General features: G+C 45.1%; 1 protein-coding gene across 1 annotated transcript in view; it reads right to left on the bottom strand.

The window, feature by feature from the left end:
• LOC118390385 (leucine-rich repeat transmembrane protein FLRT1-like) overlaps positions 1-15,959 on the bottom strand; it is a 35,570-nt gene extending 19,611 nt beyond the window's left edge. The window contains exon 1 of the mRNA XM_035780879.2: positions 14,870-15,959. The gene's annotated coding sequence lies outside the window, so the exon portion shown is untranslated. The remainder of the gene's footprint in view (positions 1-14,869) is intronic.
• Positions 15,960-16,459: the final 500 nt, after the last annotated feature.

Below are 16,459 nucleotides of genomic sequence, written 5' to 3'. Positions count from 1 at the left end.
CTCCCCCCTCTCTGCTCCCCTCTGCTCCGCCCTCTCTCTCTGCTCCCCCTCTCTCGCTCCCTCCTCTCTCCCCTCCTCTCTGCTCCCCTCTCTCTCTGCTCCCCCTCTGCTCCTCCCTCTCTCTCTCCCCCTCCTCTCTGCTCCCCCCCTCTCTCGCTCCCTCCTCTCTCCCCTTACTCTCTGCTCCCCCTCTCGCTCCCACCTCTCTCCCCCTCCTCTCTGCTCCCCCTCTCTCTCTCCACCTCTCTCCCCCTCCTCTCTGCTCCCCCCTCTATCTCTGCTCCCCCCTCTGCTCCGACCTCTCTCTCTGCTCCCCCTCTCTCGCTCCCTCCTCTCTGCTCCCCCTCTCTCGCTCCCTCCTCTCTGCTCCCCCTCTCTCTCTGCTCCCCCCCACTGCTCCGCCCTCTCTCTCTGCTCCCCCTCTCTCGCTCCCTCCTCTCTGCTCCCCCTCTCTCGCTCCCTCCTCTCTGCTCCCCCTCTCCCTCCTCTCTGCTCCCCCTCTCTCTCCCTCCTCTCTGCTCCCCTCTCTCTACCTCCTCTCTGCTCCACCTCTCTCTACCTCCTCTCTGCTCCCCCTCTCTACCTCCTCTCTGCTCCCCCTCTCTCTACCTCCTCTGCTCCCCCTCTCTCTACCTCCTCTCTGCTCCCCCTCTCTCTCCCTCCTCTCTGCTCCCCCTCTCTGCTCGCCCTCCTCTCTGCTCCCCTCTCTCTACCTCCTCTCTGCTCCCCCTCTCTCTACCTCCTCTGCTCCCCCTCTCTCTACCTCCTCTCTGCTCCACCTCTCTCTCCCTCCTCTCTGCTCCCTCTCTCTGCTCGCCCTCCTCTCTGCTCCCCCTCTCTCTACCTCCTCTCTGCTCCCCCTCTCGCTACCTCCTCTGCTCCCCCTCTCTCTACCTTCTCTGCTCCCCCTCTCTCTCCCTCCTCTCTGCTCCCCCTCTCTCTCCCTCCTCTGCTCCCCCTCTCCCTACCTTCTCTGCTCCCCCTCTCTCTACCTCCTCTCTGCTCCCCCTCTCTCTACCTCCTCTGCTCCCCCTCTCTCTACCTCCTCTCTGCTCCACCTCTCTCTCCCTCCTCTCTGCTCCGCCTCTCTGCTCCCCCTCTCTCTACCTCCTCTGCTCCCCCTCTCTCTACCTCCTCTCTGCTCCACCTCTCTCTCCCTCCTCTCTGCTCCCCCTCTCTCTACCTCCTCTCCGCTCTACCTCCTCTCTGCTCCACCTCTCTGCTCGCCCTCCTCTCTGCTCCCGCTCTCTCTACCTCCTTTCTGCTCCCCCTCCTCTCTGCCTATATGCTTCCTCTCTACCTTCATTATCTAATGCAGAAGTCCCACAGTCACACACACATGGAGGAAGGGGGGACAAGGTAGATGCACAGAGAAAGTGGTGAGGGGGAGAGGGACAGAGGGCGATCAGAGAACACAGGCTAATCTTATCTGTGACTCATATTTGGATGACACCTTTAAATGACATCTTTAAACCCCTCAGGAGGGCAACAGGGTGTCATCCACTAAACCATTGTCGCCACCTCTGTTCCCAGGTTGTTTGATCAATATAGACTCTGTTTTTGGTCAATTCCACATTTGGGAGGGTGTGAAAAATGACATGGCAGCTTTGATTGATGGTGCAGCAAGGTAGAGCGGGAGGAGAGCTGAGTGAGCAGCACTCGGTCTGTGACTTCCATTTAAAAAGTCTCCGCAGTTTGAATGATGGGTCACCCTGTCCTAACCACTCAGCCCAATGAACTGTGCTAACCTCCAACCTCTGAAAGCCTGCAGGCAGCTAGCTCTGACAACAAAGGCACAAACAACCACCCAGTCTGAGTTAACCAGCCACATCAACCCCACCAACCTCCGAATGCTGAGTCGATGGAGGATGCTCTTCAAGTGTGTGTGTGTGTGTGTGTGTGTTTCTCTCATCCCAGTTCCCCCTGTTAGTATCACTTCTGTTCAGTCAGACTGCATGAATATTAAAAGGTGGCAGCCCCAGTTATGTGTGCTTCTGAGTTAATAATAAATAGACTCTAATGATTTAATGGGTTCGCATGTTGACACATCCCATAGGCTTTGGGCCACTTGAGCCACCATACTCTACATACACGCGCTAATGGAGAAAGAGAATGAGGGATCGAAAGAGACAGCAGAGAGAGACAAATGGAAGGAGACGGCAGTAAAGAGGGAAGAGGGGGACATTGGCAGAGTTCCCATTTAATTCTCGAGGTCTTGATCCTCTCTCTCTTTGACTGAACATCTCTAATGCCGTTTCTTCTACATCGCAGTTTCCACATTCCCACTTGATTTCGAATTTGTCACTCTCCCTCGGTCTCTTCTCTTGTTCCCTTGGCTCTTCCTATTTCTCTCTCAATTGCTTTTCTTCCTGCGGTCCACTCCGCCAATCCCCCGCTCTACCTCAGCACCCACACAGATGCACGCACACTCTCTCTGTGTCAACTTTCATCTTGTGGGTCCTTCCCCAAACGGACCACAAGGCAATATTCCATTAGCTATATTGCCTTTTTTTACAATTGAAAGTGAGTGCAGCTTCCATTGTCTCCCGTTAGCCCTTCAAAAGCTGCTCGTCATAAACCCACTCCCTTAATAACACCGCCACAAAGGGCAATAACTTCCCTTCCACGTTGAGACAACTTCCTGTGTTTGCCAAGCCAGTATTTCTCGAACCCCCCCCTCACCGCCCCTCCTTTCTTTCCAGACGGCGTGCATGCAGGGACAAATCCACACCCGTATGGTTCCCTATGAGTGTCCTCCACTGAAGCCTTCTAGTTGTCAGACACTTTGCAAAATTGCACATCAAGGTTTCAAGGCGCCACTCTCTCAATGCTTCTGTATTATTTCAGGAGAAAAAAGACGCCTGTTACTCAGACACCGCCCCCTCCCCTTCCCAGCTAGATGAGTCACACAGTGACAGGGGGGTACAATGCACTCTCATAGATGTTCTTTTGATCCACGTTGGTTTTTGCCAATGTGTCACCTGAACCCGACTACACACTGGAACCTTTGTGTTTGAGTGTGAACTCTCTTCACGGCCTCTGAACGCAACAGGAAAGGCAGCAGCCAGACGACCGTAGAAACGCAACAGACTGAGGTAGAAACGATTAGTGGTTAGACGTTTCATTCCGAAGCATTGTTAAAATTGCACTCTGGCTATACAAGGACAGAGAGAAGAAGAAGACAAAAACAGCCGGGAGACTCTATTTGAACCCCGGGAACAACTGATGATCGTAGTTCATTTCACAAATGAGATGACAGAGCCGGAACCACAGAGAGGACTTCTCAGTGGCAGGAGGCAACTAGGGAGGGAGGGATGAACCTGTCCAAGCTGCTGGAGAGGTAGGTCTGTGTGCACATGGGCCTGTTTGTACTCGCCACACACACCACACACACACACACACACACACACACCACACACACCACACACACACCACACACACCACACACACCACACACACACCACACACACACCACACACACACCACACACCACACACCACACACACACCACACACACACACCACACACACACACACACACACACACACACACACACCTCCCAGTGCAGCTTTCTGGAAGGCCATCCACCTGCACCTGATCCAGTCTCATCTTTACAACAAACCGTATGTGTGTTTAAATGGGACGTATTTAATTCAAGCCTTCCTCTGTTGTTGTGAATGCGGTCTGCTAATGTAATCCAATTAGGTGCGGTCCTCTGCCTTATCTCATTACGTTAAGATCCCCGTGACGGCTCGTCTGCCGCTTAACGCACATCATCCACTAAGACATGATTGATCGGGGGTTGAATTGAAGGATTGATTGATTGGTCGGTTGATGGAGAAAATGTCCCCATATGGCTAGTAAAACACAAGTATGGGTTTAAATTCTTTAGAGGTCAGGTGAAGGGCAATTATTTGAGGTAATCCACACACAGACGTCTCAGGGGCGCTATAAAACAGCTGGGACTGGCTGTGGGCTCAGTTACCTCTGAATATCTCTTTAGTCTACACTCAGTCTCCTGTCAATTCCTCAAACTGTGGCTCAGAATGGGTCTCTCTGGAAAATGGTAGAGAGATAACCAGCTATATAGGGTAACCGGTACAGAGGTGGCACCACAGGTTCAAAAGTGTTGTGGCAAAATTCGGAAGTGTCTTTTCTGCGGCCTGGAGTTTTTCCTGATCTCGTGACCTGGTAAGGTAAAACTCTGGGTCCTATTCGTAGGCTATGACAAAATATTATTAGTATAGATGGCTTCCCTTTTCATCTGTGCTGTGACTATAGGGCTGAGGTTTTTCTTTTCGGGTGAATTGGAAACACTCCTGGCCTAACGTGGATCAAGGCCTTTCAAACTACCACAAACCTTCTTAATATTCATTCTGAATCTGATATATATATATATATATATATAAAAGCCAAAGACAACTTCAATAGAGAACCTATGCTCTGTAGTTTTGTGAACTACTATAGCAGAGCTGAGCAATATGCAAAGAATGTCTTTAAAGGCACAGTGCACTCAAAAACATGAATTTCTGTGTTTTATATATACAGTATTTACATACTATGAGGTTGGAACAATAGTGTGAAATTATGAAAAGTATGATAATGCCCTTTTAGTGTTGGAGCTGTTTCAAAAGACTGCGTGAAATTTCAGCCTGTTTTGGCCAGCCTGGTGCCACCACAAATGAGTTAATAGACCAATAAGAAAGAGAGTCCATGTTGTTTCCATGTCATGTGACGTGTGAATCAATGTGGAAAACTGATAGCATTTGAAAAAAAGTCCTCAATGTAAAGGGAACTTCCTCATTTTTTTCACCCAACTTTTAACTTAAATCCAAAGACATGGTGAAATGTTTTGTTGATTTCACATTGGATTCACGTTAGTTGACAACTCAACCAAATGTAAATCATTTACATTTTACATTTACATTTAAGTCATTTAGCAGACGCTCTTAGAAATCAAAACTACCTTGAACTGACATCTGTGCCCAGTGGGAAACCTCTCTGCCAATAACAGCTAGTTTGGGGGAGATACTATGTCAACTTGCCCAATAAGAAACGCCTGCCTTCTTTTTCGTTGCAAAACTTATTTTTTCTCTCTATGTTTATCTATGACATGAACTAATGAACATGTCTTGCAAACGAGTTTGGAGCTGCTGCTTTGAAAGTGGTGCGCCACACCAGATTGAAAAGGTACCGGGGCAAATTCTCACCACACATTTTCCCGGCGGCTCTGAACTGTTGGAATCCAAGAAACCATTGTGCTACATTTGCTCACCTGATTTATTTTCGAAAAATGTACTTTGTGATTGGATTAATGCATGCTTCTTTCCCAGACACTTTATAACCAGGCACAGGGGAATAAATGATTGATCTACCATTTCCTTCGAAAGAAAACAAAAAATACTTAGTAAATGAGTTTTAGGAACATATCCTTTAAGTTTTGACCTGCCATAGCTGTAATCACACAGCATTTGATCTACATGTTTAACCCAAAGACCTGTAGTTCCCTCAAGGAGTAGAGGAACTGGAAGCCTCGCGGGAGAAATCCATGATGCAACTCACAGCATCAGAAAACCAACCAAGCCAAATTAGAGCAAACATGCCAGCTCGCCTGTCATTAATTCATGTTGATGATTAAAATAGCGGTCACAAAGAAATCCACCTGATAGGATGGCGGGAAGGCATGCAAACTGTCACACACTTCCACAGAGCCCTGACAGATCCTTCTCTCTGTCTCTCTCTCACACACACACACACACACACACACACACACACACACACACACACACACACACACACACACACACACACACACACACACACACACACACACACACACACACACACACACACACACACACACACACACACACACACACACACAACAAGTCTTCCTCCCCCTCTATTCATTATTGTATCCACGCTCTCGTCCCTGTGTTTTCATCTTCAGCTTGATCCTGTCTGTCTACTTCATTTTCTTTCTATTTCTACCTCCCTCTAATCTGCTACTGCATTGTATGTGGCTTTAATATGAAGTGTTGGACAAGCACTGCCGCCGTAATAATCCCGGATTACACATAGCCATTGAATGCATGTGTGTTACGTGTGCGTTTTATACGTGGAAACTCACGTAGATGTGTTTCCGGGCACAACTGTAAAAATGTGTAGGGGTGTTAATATGTGTGCGAGAAAGTGTGTGTGTGTGAGACCATGCATGGTCCTAATCTTGTACTATAATCTTGTCTGCGGCCACTCTGTATTTCCATAATCTCATGTGTTTGCAATGGCTGGCATCTGTACTTTCATAATCTGGTGGAGAGGTCTGTAAACCCAGCCCTACAGAAAGCCCAGAGTGATCAGATCAACGTTTCTTTTTAAACCTCCAGCCCCCTCACAAACATCAAACCAACCCAAATGTCATGTCCCATTTGCGGAAGAGGGCTCGAACCTATCTCTGGGAATTTGAAAACAACAGTCTGTCAGAATTTTGATATGAAAACATTGCCACGAAGTGTTGAAATATCATTATCAGAACCACAAAGAGTCTGTGGAGACCTTTCCTTGACAATACCTTTACAGAGTTGTCTGCAGGTTTGATCAAAGAAACCTAACCATATTTTATGATCTGAAATAAAAGATCCCATACATTTTCTATACACGTAAAAATATTATTTCTTAAAATGTTTGAGCACAAATTTGTTTACATCCCTTGTTAGTGAGCATTTCTCCTTTGCCAAGATAATCCATCCACCTGACAGGTGTGACATATCAAGAAGCTGATTAAACAGCATGATCATTACACAGGTGCAGATTGTGCTGGGGACAATAAAAGGCCACTCTAAAATGTGCAGTTTTGTCATACAACAACATTGGCATGCTGACTGTAGGAATGTCCACCAGAGCTGTTGTCAAAAAAATTAAATGTTAATTTCTCTACCATAAAGTCATTTTACTGAATTTGGCAGTGCGTCCAACCGGCCACACAACCGTGTGTAACCACGCCAGCCCAGAACCTCCACATCTGGCTTCTTCACCTGCTGGATCATCTGAGACCAGCCACGCGGACAGCTGATGAAAATGTGGGTTTGCACAACCAAATAATGTCTGCACAAACTGTCAGAAATCATCTCAGGGAAGCTCATCTGCGTGCTCATCGTCCTCACCGCGGTCTTGACCTGACTGCGGTTTGGTGTCGTAACCGACTTCAGTGGGCAAATTATCACCTTCTATGGTCACTGGAATGCTGGAGAAGTGTGCTTTTCACGGAGGAATCCCAGTTTCAACTGTACTGAGGAAAGATGGGGTCATGTGGGCTAGCAGTTGTGAACAGAGTGCCCCATGTTGGCGGTGGGGTAAGGGTATGGGCAGGCATAAGCTGCAGACAACTAACACAATTGCATTTTAATCGATGGCAATTTGAACGCACAAAGATACCGTGAAGAGATCCTGAGGCCCATCATCGCACCATTCATTCGCCGCCATCACCTCATGTTTCAGCATGATAATGCATGGCCCCATGTCATAAGGATCTGTAGACAATTGCTGGAAGCTGAAAATGTTCCTGTTCTTCCATGGGCTGCATACTCACCAGACATGTCACCCATTGATCATGTTTGGGATGCTCTGGATCAATATGTACGACAGTGTGTTCCAGTTCCAGCCAATATCCAGCAACTTCTCACAGCCATTGAAGAGTATTGGGACAGCATTCCACAGGCCACAATCAACAGCCTGATAAACTCTATGCGAAGGAGATATGTCGCAATGCATGAGGCAAATAGTGGTCACGCCAGATACTGACCGGTTTTCTGATCCACGCCCCAGTCATGTGAAATCCATAGATTAGGACTCAATGAATGTATTTAAATTGACTGATTTCCTTATATAAACTGTAACTCAGTAACATATTAGAAATTGTTGGATGTTGTGTTTATATTTTTGCTCGGTGTAATTTCTAATCTTTAATAAAACATTGTGCTTTTCTTCTTGGTTTTGTGTGAGTTTTTTAGTAAAGGTAAAAGTTTTTTAGTAAAGGTCTGATTCTGAATGTATTACAGTACCAGTCGAAAGTTTGGACACACCTACTCAAGGTTTTTCTTAAATTGTACTATTTTCTACACTGTAGAATAATAGTGAAGACATCAAAACTATGAAACAACACATATTTCTATCTGGCTTCTTCATGCAGTAACCAAAAAAAGTGTTAAACAAATAAAATATATTTGATACATTTGATATTCTTCAAAGTAGCCACTCTTTGCATTAAAGACCGCTTTGCACACTCTTGGCATTCTCTCAACCAGCTTCATGAGGTCGTCACCTGGAATGCATTTCAATTAACAGGTGTGCCTTATTAAAAGTTCATTTGTGGAATTTCTTTCCTTCTTAATGCGTTTGAGCCAATCAGTTGTGTTGTGACAAGGACCTATTTGGTAAAAGGCCAAGTCCATATTATGGCAAGAACAGTTCAACTAATCAAAGAGAAACGCCAGACCATCATTACTTTAAGACATGAAGGTCAGTTAATCCGGAAAATTTCAAGAACCGCAGTCGCAAAAAACATCAAGCGCTATGATGAAACTGGCTCTCATGAGGACCACCACAGGAAAGGAAGACCCAGAGTTACCTCTGCTGCATAAGATAAGTTCATTAGAGTTACCAGCCTAAGATATTGCAGCCCAAATAAATGCTTCACAGAGTTCAAGTAACAGACACATCTCAACATCAACTGTTCAGAGGAGATTGTGTGAATCAGGCCTTCATGGTCGAATTGTTGCAAAGAAACCACTACAAAAGGACACCAATAAGAACAAGATACTTTCTTGGGAAGAAACATGAGCAATGGACATTAGGCTGGTGGAAATCTGTCCTTTGGTGTGATGAGTCCAAATTTCCGATTTTTGGTTCCAACTGCTGTGTCTTTGTGAGACGCAGAGTAGGTTAACGGATGATCGCCGCATGTGTAGTTCCCACCGTGAAGCATGGAGGAGGAGGTGTGATGATGTGGAGGTGCTTTGCTGGTGACACTGTCGTGATTTATTTAGAATTCAAGGCAGATAACCACAGTATTCAGCAGCGATACGCCATCCCATCTGGTTTGCGCTTAGTGGGACGATCATTTGTTTTTCAACAGGACAATGACCCAAAACACACCTCCAGGCTGTGTAAGGGCTATTTGACCAAGAAGGAGAGTGATGGAGTGCTGCATCAGATGACCTGGCATCCACAATCACCTGACCTCAACCCAAATGAGGTGGTTTTGGATGAGTTGGAGCGCAGAGTGAAGGAAAAGCAGCCAACAGATGCTCAGCTAATGTGGGAACTCCTTCAAGACTGTTGGAAAAGCACTCCAGATGAAGCTGGTTGAGAGAATGCCAAGAGTGTACAAAGTGGTCATCAAGGCAAAGGGTGGCTACTTTGAAGAATATAAAATCTAAATATACTTTTTTTGTATTACTACATGATTCCATGTGTGTTATTTCATAGTTCTGATGTCTTCACTATTATTCTACAATGTAGAAAATAGTAAAAATAAAGAAAAACCCTTGAAATAGTAGTTGAATCCAAACTTTTGACTGGTTCTGTTTGTTGCTGTGTTTGATCAAGAAATGCCTTCTCACTTTTTGTTTTCATTTCGGGAGCATCTAAAATCGTCTCCCATTTTGTATGCAAGTCTCGAAACACTTGAGGGTTTCAGAGTCAAAATGCCTTAAGTGCTGAATTACCATTTCAGGCCAACATGCACCACTGATATGCATTTAGGCTAATTATGGAAATATATTCTCACCTCCGCAGCAGCAGTGATGGTTTGGTAATTGTCATCCACCGAAAACAAAACCCCACTCATTTTCATTGGCAACACTATTTCCCGAAAGTCTTCTTAAAACCAGTGCAGAGGTTTGAAGAATTGTGACTGTAAGTGTGACAAACCAATTAAAAATAAACAACCAACAGCAGGTTATTTTTTTAATCCGACACTTAATCAAAAGTTATTGTGCATTCTTCAAAAGCCGGACTTTCCAGGACCAATTAACCAGGATGGCTGTGGAATAACCTAAAAAGAACCGTGCTGTTGGACTTCAAGGACCCGAGACACTACATGATGTGCAGAATGGCCGGTAGCATGCTAAAGTGATAGGAGCACGTGTTCCTTGTGTAAATTGTTGAATTAAATGGGGTCAATGCTCTAAAGGACTAGACCAGGAGAGCAAAGTACACTCTGTCAGGGATTTAGGAGGAAGGGGACGCTCAGCTCAGCTAGTGTGGTCTTAATACACTGACTGCATTTTTATCAACAATTAGAGTACACTGAATCCTGTTAATATAATCCAGTTTCTCAATATGGTGCAGCGTATTGACTCTGGGCTTTGCGTGATATGTATATGTACGCTCCATTGAGTGTGTACGGTATGTGTGTGTGAGGAAAAAGGGAGAGTGAGTGTGAGAGAGAGAGCTGTGTGTGAATTAGTCATGTTCTATATGTATGTCTCTGTGAGTTGGCAAATGTCTGCACTTGTGCTGGCATGTCCACTGTGCCCTACTGGCTGCCAGCTGTCACTGAGTGAGAGAGGAGGATGGAGGAGAAGAGAGGAATCGAGGGAGGGGTGTCAATGTGAGGACACAAACCCTAAGGCTCTCGTTCTCTCTTTGCCTCTTATTTTTTCCCCTTCCTGATGACATAGGCAACATGGCTGCTCAGAGGCAGATACACCAGAGCCTGTCCTTTCCAATGGGAGGAAATTAATCATAGTGGGCAGAGCCAAGCACAAACTAGTGAGATCCTATTGGTGCATTCTAGCATTTATTTGTATATTTCAGTTAGGGAACACCTACTCTGTGAAGTGCGCGTGTGCAATAACTAAATTTGCCCTTGCACTCTTAAACAATGCACTTATAAACAACTTTGGCAAAGGCTAATGTCTACAAAACGCAGCCACCCTGTTTGTTACAGATTCTAGTTTTGGAAAGAGAAAACTGTATGGAGATCAAATCTTTCATCAATGAAAAAATGTGCAGAATGTCGGCCAAAATCCATCTCTCACTATCTTCTCCCACTGCCAACCACTATGCTTCATCTCATCACCATACAGTACTTGGTAGTGAGTGGGAACGCCAACCGGATGCTTCGGATGGGCAAAGAATGGTTTGACAGAAAGTTGCAACTGCCTATTGCTAATGCTAACCATACTGAAAAAGAAAGGGGGATACCTAGTCAGTTGTACAACTGAATGCCTTCAACTAAAATGTGTCTTCCACATTTAACCCAACCCCTCTGAATCAGAGTGGCGCGGGGGGCTGCCTTAATCAACATCCACGTCTTCAGCGCCCAGGGAACAGTGGGTTAACTGACTTGCTCAGGGGCAGAACGACAGATTTTGACCATGTCAGCTCGGGGATTCGATCCAGCAACCTTCCGGTTACTAGCCTATCGCTCTAACCACTACACTGAGTAGTAATGTAATTAGCATATCATAGTACTGGTAAATGCATATGCTAATGACAACAGTACTGAACATTGAGTAGTAATGTAATTAGGGTGGCTGGTAAATGCATATGCTGATTATACTGTACGTTCATGTTTGCAGAGGCCCTCAGTAAAGATAATAACAATATACTATCATTATGCACACATTTTCATCACTGTGTTTGCAGAGGAAGTACGTGTTCAACCTCTCTCCGTTAATGTGCCCATGTCATATTCAAATGACTTCACTGAGTAATAAGGATAAACTGCCCAAGAATAAATTTGGCTTCGTTCTCTGTATAAATAGAAAAGCCCAGGATTCTTAAAAAAAGGTTTTGCCTCAAACGACACCAGGAAAACTCTGCCATAATAACCCAGTTTTAAATGGGAGGAATTTATACTGAACAAAAAATATAAAACACAACATGCAACAATATCAAAATTACAGTTCATAAGGAAATCAGTCAATTGAAATACATGTATTAGGCCCTAATCTATGGATTTCACATGACTGGGAATAAAGTTATGCATCTGTTGGTCACAGATACCTTTTTAAAAAAGGTAGGGGCGTGGATCAGAGAACCAGTCAGTATCTGGTGTCCACCATTTCCCTCATGCTGCACGACACATAGAGTTGATCAGGCTGTTAATTGTGGCCTTTGGAATGTTGTCCCACTCCTCTTCAATGGCTGTGCAAAGTTGCTGGATATTGGCGGGGACTGGAACACGCTGTCGTACACGTCGATCCAGAGCATCCCAAACATGCTCAATGGGTGACATGTCTGGTGAGTATGCAGGCCATGGAAGAAGTGGGACATTTTCAGATTCCAGGAATCATATACAGATCCTTGCAACATGGGGCCGTGCATTATCATGCTGAAACATGAGGTGATGGCGGGGGGATGAATGACACGACTTGTCACAGTATCTCTGTGCATTCAAAATAGGCCATTGATAAAATGAAATTGTGTTCGTTGTCCGTAGCTTATGCCTGCCCATATCATAACCCCACCGCCACCATGATGCACTCTGTTCACAACGCTGACATCAGCAAACCGCTCGCGAACATGCTGTTTGCCATCTCCCAGGTACAGTTGAAACTGGGATTCATCCGTGAAGAGCACACTTCTCCAGCCTGCCAGTGGTCATCGAAGGTGAGCATTTGCCCACTGAAGTCGGTTAGGACGCCTAATTGCAGTCAGAGCAAGACCCTGGTGAGGACGATGAGCACGCAGATGAGCTTTCCTGAGACGGTTTCTGACAGTTTGTGACAAAATTCTTTGGTTGTGCAAAACCCAAAGTTTCATCAGCTGGTCTCAGATCATCCCGCAAGTGATAAAAAAACGGATGTGGAGGTCCTGGGATGGCGTGTTTACACGTGGTCTGTAGTTGTGAGGCTGGTTGGACGTACTGACAAATTCTCTCAAACGATGTAGGCTTATAGTAGAGAAATGAACATTCAATTCTCTGGCAACCGCTCTGAATGACATTCCTGCAGTCAGCATGCTAATTGCACGCTCCCTCAGAACTTGAGACATCTGTGGCATTGTGTTGTGCGACAAAACTGCACATTTTAGAGTGGCACAAGTTGAACAAGTTGAGCTTTTTTGTGCGTATGTCTTGGATCATTTTTCTCAGCTCATGATACATGGGACCAACACAGTTGCGTTTATATTTTTTCTCATTGCATATTCAGAGAGTTAAGCAAGGTATATATTTGCATGAAGAAATCAAGACCCATTCCCAAATGATTCATTCGTTTCTGAGTGCCTCCAACCAGATCCTTGTATACTCCATTTAGGTAAGGAAGGAAGAAAAGAGTGTGATTGATCACTCATAATGGTGCCTGCTGTTCTGCCCCTCAATGGATGAGGCGCTATACTTCTGTCTTAAGTCATTGTCAATACCTGGGGAGTTTTTCTCTGACTTTAAGACCATCCTCCAACAGCCATAAATGATGCATGTGCCCATCGACAGAGAAAAAGACAGAGGTAAAGAGAGAGAGGAGAGAGGAAAGGAGGTAGAGCAAATGAGAAAGAGCGAAATGGAGAGGGTAGGCTGATGGGTCCAGTAGAGAGAGGGGGCTCAGGGGGGAACTCAGCCTCTAAAAGGATAGATAAATCATTACACTGCAACTCTAATACATCTACAGGCATTTAGAGCTGCTCTGTTGTGATGGAAAACCTAAGAAGCGCCTAAGCTCACGCCACATGCGACGTAAAAATGTCAAGGAAAAGCAATCTCACAAAGAATGAGTTCCTCGTTGGGCTGTATCCCTGTTTTCTAAAGCTAAACCGGTGGAGTCCGTGTCAGTCAATTTCCCCGATGTGTTGTGCCAAGTCGAGGAAATAGCACAAACGTCTGATTAAGGGGTGGGACTGACTGAGCAGATGAGATATTGTGTGAGGTTGAAATACAGAGACGGTAATCTTCAAACCGCAAGTGAGCCTAGGGAATCCATCGGATAGGCCTAGTCGCTAAAGAGCTTATTGGTATTTGTCATAATTTACACATTGATATTTTAGTTAGTTGGTTTTAGTCAGGTAATTGTTATCGGTATATTTGGGGGTTTTCTGGCCAGAACATGTGTAAGTGGGATATTGTAAAGGTACTATGTGGACCCACTTCATTGAGCCTTTCAACCTTTACTGGCACCCCCGTATAGCCAGTATAGCCAACCCAAAGGGCCTGATATCACACCTGTCATAGAGGGGAGAATGCCAGAAAAAGAGAATACACAGCAGTATCACTGAAAATTAGTGCCACAACCAAATACATGTTATCCATAGGCTATAGCACCCTGGTTGACTGTCTTATCTGCTGATGTTCTGCATTGATAGCGACACGCACACTGGCACACGCACGCAAACACAGCCACACAAGCATAATTTGTCACGCACCGGTAACCTACACGGGAAGTAACCACTCTCCCGACCTGTTAGCTCTGCCATTAGCACCTGAATAGGCTAAATGCACGAAATGTCGCCTAATTATAACGTTCTATGAGCAATTCAAGTGTGCATTAACTTGCTATTGAAAGTGCATCCATCAATTGGTCCTCTGGTAGGCTATGTTCCTTTAGTACGCTATTCATATGAAAGAATCGCTTGATTTTGGGGGAATGCAAAACCGAGAAGCTAACCACATTTACAACCTTTTTTTTTAACCTTCCACATTAATTTGTTTTGTGGATGTTTACCTTCCAAACAAGTTTTGTGCATTTAGTAGGCCTACTTTAGACAACACTGTAGTTTTGTGCATTTAGTAGGCCTACTTTAGACAACACTGTAGTTTTGACTTGTTAGACGATCTGCACGCAAGCCTCACCCAAACTAATCCACAATGAAGTACCAAGCTAGACTACTGACAATCCTCCCCTGGCGAAACGATCAACATTCACCTTACCTCTATAGCAGTCGTCCTTTGCTCCGTTTTCTTTCTTCCGAGCCTGATAAAAGGCGCCACTTGGAGCATTGTTCGGGCAATTTGCAGGTTCCTCCCGATGCCTTCCAGAAGCAGACAAAAATATAATATCGCCCTTGCTGAATTGTAGTTCCAAATTAAAGTCGCCAGCGCAATTTGAATGCGTGGATCAGTCACTCACTCAGCATCATTATAATAATGTGCTGCCAAGGCTATCTCCCTCTCTCTCAGCAGCCTACCCCCCTCTGCCTTTTTCAATATCCTCCCGCTGCGACATAGCTAGTCTACAGTAAATGTGCAATTAACCCGAAATAAATTAAATATGCCGACAGCTGGACCGCTGACGAACTTGTGCGTTAGGTTATAATAATTAGTGATTCCTCCTTTTGCTTCTTTACTGACTATGTTATTTTCTTCTACGTTCTCATCATCCTCTATTTTTCGAAGGAATAAATTGCGCTGAAACGTGATTTATTTCCCCAAATTGCTCGTCATCTCTCTGCGCTGACGCTCGCTGGTAAGCGTTTCGGGGATGTAGGGGACAGAGAAAGAATAGGATGGGAAGTGGTGCTGAAGGAAAGCAAAAGCGGCTCTGCTGTCGCGAGGAGAGGGGGACTCAAAGGAGAGAGGTGACTTCTCAGCATGCCTTCGAGGGAGAGTGAAGAGTGCTTTTGACAAAGCCCATGTTCTGTGCCTGAAAACAGATGTGACTATCGCACACACACACACGAAAAGACATGCAAAATGTCGTGAATCATATCCATGTCTCTAGTTTTCTTTCACATAGACGCAGATTAATAAAGCGCAAGGTAGCACAAACCTCTGGCCCACACGCGTTTGTACTTGAATAAAGTTTGCATCTGCTATTTTCAGATGGAAATGACAAAAAAAATTAAAAACAAAAAGCTGAAAACATGCACACCATAATATCTTGTCATTTCTAACCACAGCAATGCCTTATTTTTTCCTTGATAATAAAGCACAAAGTTCACATTGTAAACTAGCTTTCACATATCTACAGAGGAAGGAAGAAAGGAAAGGTGCAGTTTGAGAGCATTGAAACAGGACAGGTTCCTTGTGGAGGATGAATGTGGATGATAGATTCACCACCATGGCGGTCAGTCAGAGCTTGAAGGGGGTGTTTTTGAGGTTAATAGAGAGGTTGGACATATTTTGCAGCCCTCTGATTGGGTTGGACCTCAGAACACCGAAGACTCTGTTTGGCTCACCAGGTGGGCTGAGCTTTCGAGTAAAGTGTATGTTGTGAACCCCACAGGTGGCAGCATGCTCACACAGCAATTTTATTGAATTTTTGTTGCAGTTGAGTGAACGCTTCAATACCTGATACATTGCCAGCGGTAGATGTGTGCCATGTTTTTATTCGCACGGTGCCACTGCTATCAGAATCCTTGTGGAATCCCTCTTTTCCCATTGGGAATCAAACGTAATCCCATTAGACCCTATGGGATTCTTGCAATCCTATAGAATTTGTGTCACCTCTATCAAAATCCCATTGAACTACGTTTTTCCTATTGTAAATCAAAAGTAATCCGATTGGAAAACTGGAAACAG

Source organism: Oncorhynchus keta, chromosome 11 (assembly GCF_023373465.1).
Source record: "Oncorhynchus keta strain PuntledgeMale-10-30-2019 chromosome 11, Oket_V2, whole genome shotgun sequence".
Classification (NCBI taxonomy): Eukaryota; Metazoa; Chordata; class Actinopteri; order Salmoniformes; family Salmonidae; genus Oncorhynchus; species Oncorhynchus keta.
This window is presented reverse-complemented; position numbering and strand designations above follow the sequence as displayed.